The sequence below is a fragment of the Desmodus rotundus genome, chromosome 13 (genome assembly GCF_022682495.2).
Source record: "Desmodus rotundus isolate HL8 chromosome 13, HLdesRot8A.1, whole genome shotgun sequence".
In the NCBI taxonomy this organism is placed as follows: Eukaryota; Metazoa; Chordata; class Mammalia; order Chiroptera; family Phyllostomidae; genus Desmodus; species Desmodus rotundus.
Genome location: NC_071399.1, coordinates 62,620,964 through 62,629,910, shown reverse-complemented (window position 1 = coordinate 62,629,910; position 8,947 = coordinate 62,620,964). Strand labels below are relative to the sequence as shown.

General features: G+C 32.4%; 1 non-coding gene across 1 annotated transcript; it reads left to right on the top strand.

Moving 5' to 3' along the window:
- The first annotated feature begins 8,576 nt into the window (after window positions 1-8,576).
- On the top strand, window positions 8,577-8,703 carry LOC112313779 (small nucleolar RNA SNORA40). Its single transcript, XR_002975725.2, has one exon. It is a non-coding gene; the product is annotated as a small nucleolar RNA SNORA40 (small nucleolar RNA).
- The last annotated feature ends 244 nt before the right edge of the window (window positions 8,704-8,947 follow it).

The window sequence follows — 8,947 nt, the reverse complement described above, 5'->3', positions numbered from 1 at the left end:
GGCCTGACTTTCATACAAAGTTCCTTATTTTCCAGAAAAGTTACTGAGATCCTTTAAATGCCATTAAGGAGCCCATGCTAATTCACTCCTATTTATCTTTCTATTCCATCATCTTCACCTTCTCCTTTACATGCTCCACAACTAAAATTAACTATTTAAAATTGCTGTATACATTTTTCATGTCCAAGTCTTGGTTTATTCTCATTCATTCTCTCTCTCTCCCCCTCCATCTCTCGTCCCTTTCTCCATATATATACATGTATATGAATTATTTATTTATCTATAATATTTTTAGTTTTCTCATTAATCACTTTAAATAATTTTTTCTAGAAACATTTAAAATTATTTCTGCACTGTTTCCTATTACCCTTTTTATATCTAACTCTGTTTTAACTTTTGACAAAGTTGTAAATTCCTTCAGGGCAAGCATATTATAATATCAATTTTATTCATCAATACATTGCCAAGATGTTGGATCCTTAATATAGTTATGGTCTTTGATTTCTTGAACAACCTATATATGATTATATTTAGCTTATTTCAGCTGTAAAATTTAATTGCTTACACTCATTTTTGTTTTGGTTGGAGCATTTCCACAACTATTATTCTACAGTATGGACAATTTGGCTGAAAATTTCAGTATAAACCTTTTATCACTGGTATCTCAAAACTCTGCTTAGAAAGCTACTAGAAATTTTAAATTAAATAGCAGATTAACCTATGAATTGAGCACCAATACATAATTAGGGACAAAGTTAAAGAAAAGCACAGCAACCTATTATACTATTGAAAAATACATCTGTATTGTAACTCACTTGAATAGTTACTCTAACATTATTAGATTCTTTTAAAATTCAATGCACTGCTTCAACACATTTTTGTTAAAAAATTGCATTATGCAATAAAATAATAAGCCATAATAGACACATTTTTATCTTTCACAGGGTATGGGAGATGTTTCAAAGATCAAATAACACCAAATAAACATATAAAGACATTTATATAAGTGCTAGACACAGGGCAGTGGATAAAATGGCAGAATCTTGTGCGCCTGGACATTTTGGGAGGCACTGATGGAGGAGTCACAGTTGGACCCGAGAGTATACGCTGTGAGTGAAAGTTCAGTAGAAGATAATAAATTTTTAAAGGGGACATACACTTGAATCTTTCAAAATAAAAATTATATAAATAACTCAATGTATCTTGTAAATATTTATCAAACATAATCACACCAATCACTTGCAAGATACTGAGAATGTAGAGGGAAAAAGAAAGCAGAGCCCATTTTCAAAGAAAACATTCTAGTGAGGGAGACAAATGAGAAAGTCAGTGATTACGTTTCATAATTGTCAGGGAGCTGGTATTCAGTTCATCAAAAGTACATCCAAAACAGCTGCTCTCTCTAGCGGTCCACTCTACTCTGTATTTCTCCGAGAGTGTACTTCGGCTTTCTGCTCTAATAAACCTCGTTACCGTTGCTTAAAGAAAAAAAAAGTATATTCAAAATGATGTACAATCTAAAATCCATGTCTTGTGTTTATGTTTTTATTTTGTGATACATTATTTCAATGTTTGAGTATATTAAAAATAATGAACATTAATTTTTTATTGTTTTTATACTTTTTCACACAAAAATATCAGCTAAGATAGTTTATAAAGTGCTTTAACCTGATAAGGCTATGCTGTTCCCCTTTGGTAACTCAGACATAAAACAAAATTATGAAAAATTACTCATCTATTCATAATTAAATAAAAACTTGACATATTCTTTAAAACCATGTCTTTCACTAAATATATAGGGGTTTGGTTATTTTATATGTATATATATGATTTCATATTTTGTTTAAACTGTTCTGAGTTGAAATTTCTCCAACCTGTTCAGTTTAACAGTTCTATGCACAGACTGGTTTTATTTTCTACATGTAGTTCAGATCCCCTCTCCCTTTTTAATTCTACCCTCCTTTCCATTCTCCTTCTTTTATAAATATTTATGACTCATTTTCTAGCATCTAAACCTGTATTTGATTAACGTTCCACTTTTGTAATATATTATTTATCATTTCATTATACATGTACATGTATAAATATTCTTTTTCTTTATTAAAATGATATACAAAACTTCAAAGTTTATTTTCTATTATGAGAAATGCTTAAGAAAAATTAGTTATACTTGCTGTAGGTAATATTTTCTTTTCCCTCCCAATGCATTTCAAGTAAAACAATAGGGTTATGTCAGTGGAAATCCATATAGACATAACAAAGTGTTATTTTTTCTTTTGTAGTCATAGCTTTAAAATCAATTATATGTGGGAAAGGGAGCCTGAGGATACCGACTGAGTCAACACAGTAATATTGATACTGGCCTGATTTTACAACTGCAACGTACTTTAGCTGTATGTCAATCACCTCCTAGCCACAAAGCCTTTATTATTTTTCCTCTAGATTAATTCTTTCTTCTCAGTTTAAATGGATTGGAAAATTGAAATTCTATTTTGCATTTTCCACCTCCAAGTAAAAAAAAAAGAACTAATCTAAAAATGAGGGAACCAGCAATATATCAACTTTGTCAATCACTATTGATATAATATTCAATTCTATCTCTATGCTAATATCAATTTATTCCTTGAAATGTATTATTCAAGTATAGGTCAACTAAGAACATGAAGCATTAATATGATTCCAGTGAGCAAATATGAATAATTTTTAGCATTATGGTGTCAGTGATTATATTTTGGTAAAATTTAGATAGAAAACAAAAATCACTAAAATCATTTCAGAATTTGTTGACATTCATATTGAGTTTTAGAGCCATTTTGGAACCCAAAATAGCTATGACAAGATATATTCTAGTAACACCAACAGATTATTAAAACTACTATCTTCCTCATAAAAGTAGTTTTGAATAAATTTCTGTTAGAGGGTTTTATAAATAAAATATTTGCAATGTTGATTTCACACTATTTACAAAAAGGGGATAAGCATCCCTAAATTTTAGTTTGTTACTTTTCTTCAGTAGCTAATTTTATAGTGAATGAAAAAAAAATATTTATGATTTTATAAGTTCATTTAGAATATTTTACATATATTTTTTTGATTATGCCATTACAGTTATCCCATATGTTTCTCCCCTTTATTCCCTTCTGCTTTGCACCCCATCTCCCACCAGCATAACCTCCACCCTTAGTTCATGTCCATGGGTTGTACATATCATATAAGTTCTTCAGCTTTTCCATTGCCCATACTATCCCTAACATCCCCCTGTCTATTTTGTACCTACTATTTATACTTCTTATTCCCTGTACCTTTTTCCCCATTCTCCCTTCTCCCCTTCCCCACTGCTAACCCTTCACATGATCTCCATTTTTGTGATTCTGTTCCTGTTCTACTTGTTTGCTTAGTTTGTTTTTTAGGTTCATTTGTTGTCATTTTACAGTTCATAGTTTTGATCTTCTTTTTCTTAGATAAGTCCCTTTAACATTTCATATAATTATGGCTTGGTGATGATGAACTCCTTTAACTTGACCTTATCTGGGAAGCACTTGATCTGCCCTTCCATTCGAAATGATAGCTTTGCTGGATAGAGCAATCTTGGATGTAGGTCCTTGCCTTCCATGACTTGGAATATTTCTTTCCAGCCCCTTCTTGCCTGTAAGGTTTCTTTTGAAAAATCAGCTGATGGTCTTAGGAGAACTCCTTTGTAGGTAACTGTGTCCTTTTCTCTTGCTGCTTTTAAGCTTCTTTCCTTATCTTTAATTTTGGGTAATTTAATTATGATGGGTCTTGGTGTGTTAATCCTTGGGTCCAACTTCTTTAGGACTCTCTGAGCTTCCTGGACTTCCTGGAATTCTATTTCCTTTGCCAGATTGGGTAAGTTTTCCTTATTTTTTCAAATAAATTTTAAATTTCTTGCTCTTCTTCTTCTCCTTTTGGCACCCCTATGATTCAGATGTCGGGACATCTAAGTTGTCCCAAAAGTTCCTAAGCCTCTCCTCATCTTTTTGAATTCTTGTTTCTTCATTTTGTTCTTGTTGAATGTTTATTTCTTTATTCTGTTCCAAATAGTTGATTTGAGACCTGGTTTCCTTCCCTTCATTGTTGGTTCCCTGTACATTTTTCTTAATTTCATTATGCATAGCCTTCACTTCTTCTTCTATTTTGCTGCTGTACTCAATCATTTCTGTGAACATCCTGATTACCAAGTGTTTTCAACTCTGCATCTGATAGGATGGCTATGTCCCCCTTGCTTAGTTCTTTGTCTGGAGTTTTGATCTGTTCTTTCATATATGTTATTTCATATTTCTTTTTCCTGGTGCACCTGTTACATTGTAAGGGGTGGAGCCTTAGGTACTCAGGAGTAGGGTGTGGGGGACAGCCCACTTCCTTGTGTGGTGGCACTGTACGTGTGGGAGGGGTCAGAGAGGAAACAATGCCAGTTGCTTTGGTTTCGCCCCACTTTTAGTCACCTCCCCTGCTACCCACAAGCAAATGGGGCCCTTCTGGTGTTAATTCCTGGATGGGTGGGTTTGTGTACGTTCTAGGACCCTTTGGGTCTCTCCAAGGAACTCTCCTGTGAGGCTAGGAGTTTCTCCCACAGCATCAACCCCCAAAGGTTTTTATAGCCAGAGGTTTTAAGGCTTTCTTTTCCCACACTGGAATCCTGGGATGTGTTGTTTGTCTTGCTCCCCAGTTCTTCCTCCCAGTTTATCTGCACTCAAATGTGGGACTGCCTGGGCCAACAGCTGCCACCTTGCCATGCATCCTCCTCACCCCAGCTGCCAGTCTCCATCCCTCCTACTGGTCTGGCTGAATGTTTCTTCTTTAACTCCTCTGTTGTTGGACTTCCCTACCATTCGATCTTCTGGTAGTTCTGGGGTTTTCTTTGTTTTTAACTTAGTTGTTGTCCTTTCGGTTGTGTGAGGAAGCAAAGCATATATATCTATACCTCCATCTTGGCTGGAAGTCCCTCATTTAGCATGTTTTGTTCAATGAACTGGAACTTGTCCATGAATGGTGATAATGCTTGACTCCTTATTAACTTAAGCTTAGAAGTTAAAGTTTTATAAGAAAATATCTAAATAGTTTAATTTAAATAATTAAATTTTTCTTGTCCTTTTTTTGCAGCCTAATATTTTATTTAAAAATAATCTCTGTGAACCTCTAGAAAGAAATTTCCAAAATGAAAAGAAAAATAATAGTCTAATAGGAGGGTTCTCATAGTTTTTATTGTTTTATCATTATTAAAACTTAAAAAAATATTTTTATAGGAAGGCTATACAAAACAGAAAATTTCAGAATCAAGTTAATATTTTTATACCAGTGTGAAACATTTCAGGCATAACAAGTATAAAAATTGTTTTTAAAAAGTAGTATAAAAATTACACAGTCTAATATTGAAAATAGAAAAAATATTTTAATGTTAATTTTGTTTATGAATTAAATCACATCAAGTTTAAAAAGATATCAAATTTGTGTTTCTACTGATATCATTGCTTCTTCCCATCCTCATTCATTCAAAATTGGTCTGTTTTGATCCAAGTTGTATGACTGAACAACCTTTCACTAGAATGGATTTGAGAGGCTAACAGTGTGAAATAATAAATCATTAATTATAATAAAAATGCAGAAATAAATAAAATGAATATATTATTTAATATATAATATATAATATACTTGTGTACCCATTGAAATATATTCAAATTAACATGCAAATATTAGGAAATGTATGTATTTATACATAATGTAACTATCTCTGCTCCCCAAATACATCAAAGGTATATTTCCATTTGTTAAAAATGCTAAATGAGGGTGGGAGGTGGGATGGCTGGGGTGAGGGGAGTGGTGGGGGGGAAAGGAGACAACTTTACTTGAACAACAACAACAAAAATTCCAAATGACAGTTTCAAATTCATCCTATGATAGTGACAATAATTTATATAGCAAATAGATTGTTGCCAGTAGCTAAAAAAATCAAATATTAAACCTATATGATTTTATTTTGAAATTAGTAATTTTATAAAGAGAATAAAAATGTAAAATAATTAATACTGTGAACCACTGATCAGAAGCTGTCAAAAACACATTGTATAAAAAAAGGTCAGTACTTTTTATGTAGCTTTCTTATTTATCGATATCTGAACTTCCATCAAGATTACCCCAAGTGATAACTTCATAAATTTTTTAAACGATGAAGTGTTTTTAAATGATTATTTATAAAATATTATTTTTATAATTAGATAAATGGTTACCTATTATATAAATGAAATGTTTACCTACTTAAAAGCTGGTAGTAAGGAACATAAAAAGTATAAGAGCACAAGAAATATTCTCTTCAAACTTTAAAACATTACTGAAGAAAAATCCTTAAATTATATTTATTGTAACTTCATTTTTGACAAATGGAAACCTTTCTTCTATGCCTGAGATGAAGAGAAATTACATGACAGATAAAACACATTTTCCTGTCATCAGGAGCTTATACTCAATTACTATCCTGATTTTTTGCTTAAAATTATGTGAAGAAAATCAAAATTCCTAAAGATAAAGCTGATGTAAGGATTCCACGAGTGACCCAGACTTCACTAAAATGCTTCTTCAAAATCATCACCTTTTGCTTCTATGTTTTATTCTTCAACATTTTTTTTACTTTTTAAAAAAATTACTTTATTGTTGTTCAATTCCAGTTGTCTGCATTTTCTCCCCAGCTGTCCCCCCACCCCAGCCAATCCAATCTCCCTCTCTTGCTTCCCCCCTCCCCTTTAGTTTTCTCCAAGTGTCCTTTATAATAGTTCCTGAAAACCCTTATCCCCACAGTTCCCTCCTCCCTCCCCTCTGGTTATTATAGATTGTTCTTAATTTCAATGTCTCTGGTTCTATTTTGCTTGCTTTTTTCTTTTGTTGATTATGTTCCAGTTAAAGGTGAGATCATATGGTATTTTTCCCTTACTGCCTGGCTTATTTCACTTAGCATAATGCTCTCCAGTTCCATCCATGCTGTCCCAAAGGGTAGGAGCTCCTTCTTTCTCTCTGCTGTGTAGAATTCCATTGTGTAAATGTAGCATAGTTTCTTGATCCACTCATTTGCTGATGGGCACTTAGGTTGCTTCCAGTACTTGACTATTGTAAATTGTGCTGCTATGAACATTGGGATGCACAGGTTCCTTTGGATTGTTGTTTCAGGGCTCTTCTTTAAAAATTTTTATTGTTATTCTATTATAGTTGTATGCCTTTTCTCCCCATCCCTCCACCCCACCCCAGCTGAACCCACCTCCCTCTCCCACCTCCACCCTCCCCCTTGATTTTGTCCATGTGTCCTTTATAGTAGTTCCTGTAATCCCCTCTTCCCACTGTCCCCGCCCCACTCTCCCCTGGCTATTGTTAGATTGTTCTTAACTTCAATGTCTCTGGTTGTATTTTGTTTGCTTTTTTCTTCTATTGATTATGTTCCAGTTAAAGGTGAGATCATATGGTATTTGTCCCTCACCGCCTGGCTTATTTCACTTAACATAATGCTGTCCAGTTCCATCCATGCTGTTGCAAAGGGTATAAGCTCCTTCTTTCTCTCTGCTGTGTAGAATTCCATTGTGTAAATATACCATAGTTTTGGGATTCTTCAACATTTATCACATGGCCTCAACCTAAATGCAGGTAATACAGTACAGAAGCAATTAGTAAAGAGCAAATGCATATTTGCTTAATTACCTAATCACAAACGTGTTCTAAGAAATGATCTTCCAAGTGTTGATGATTATTTATTGAACATATGAATGAAAAAATAAAATATAGTAATCAAAATTGACAGAAACTTAATGAAAAATTAATGTCAAAGTTACGTTGGAAATAGTGAGAAAAACACACATTCTTTATTTATCAATAGAAGAAAAAAGTCACAGCTTTTAGGAATAGTATACCAATTGCTTGATTTATTACCAGAATGCTCCTTAGATTAATATTTATAAGTTGTGAATATTACAAAATAAAGTCATCTTTGGTAACAAATTGAATACCCTACAGAAATAACTTCTGAATTAACTGGTTTTAATAAATAAATACCAAACCAACAAACAGTACTCTTAATAATCTGATAAATCAAGGAAATATTAAAAACATTAAATCAGACCTTTTTATAAAGTTCAAAATTTCTTATCATTGAGGATATTAGAGAAAATGCCTTTATAAAGTACCGTAAAATATATTTAAAAACATACATCACTAATTAATTATGACTAATTGTAGTTAGTATGAAATGCAAAATTAATATTTTTTAAAAATCAACATAACTTCCATGTTAATAGAATAATTGAGAAAATCCACATGATTATATTAATAAATTAAAATAAAATATTTTGACAAAATTCTTACCCAGTGCTCAGCAAGGTAGAAACAGAGGAGAATTTTTAAATCCAATAAAGTTTGTCAATGAAACAACCCACAATTCATGTCATAATTATGAACGTGGTGAAAGACTAAATGTCCCATCTCTACAAACGAAAAAGTAGAAATGAAGCCTACTCTCATTATTCCTGTACAGCATAAAGTGGAAGGTACCAGCCAGTGAATTAAACAAGAAAAAAAAAAATAGCACTTGCATTTGTTTTTGCTTAATTTGTGGGCAAAGACTACATATGGATGTGGAAAATAAATCCTCTTTTGAAACCCAGAGCTCATTGTTTGGTATGCGTTTTGATACAGAGAAGAAGGAACATGTTATCTAAAAAAAAGAAAAAAAAAAGAAAATCTACACAACTCAATTGAAAAGGAAGAAGCAACACTGTTTTTATTCATTTGATTGTGAATATGGAGGAAGTGCTAAAGAATCTATAGAAAGCCTACTAGAATTAAAAAGTAAATTTAAAAAGTAAGGTCATATCATGAAAGACCATTATAAAAATCATTTTTTATATGATAACAAATATTTGGAATGTGACATTTTAAAAATGACCTTAATGTA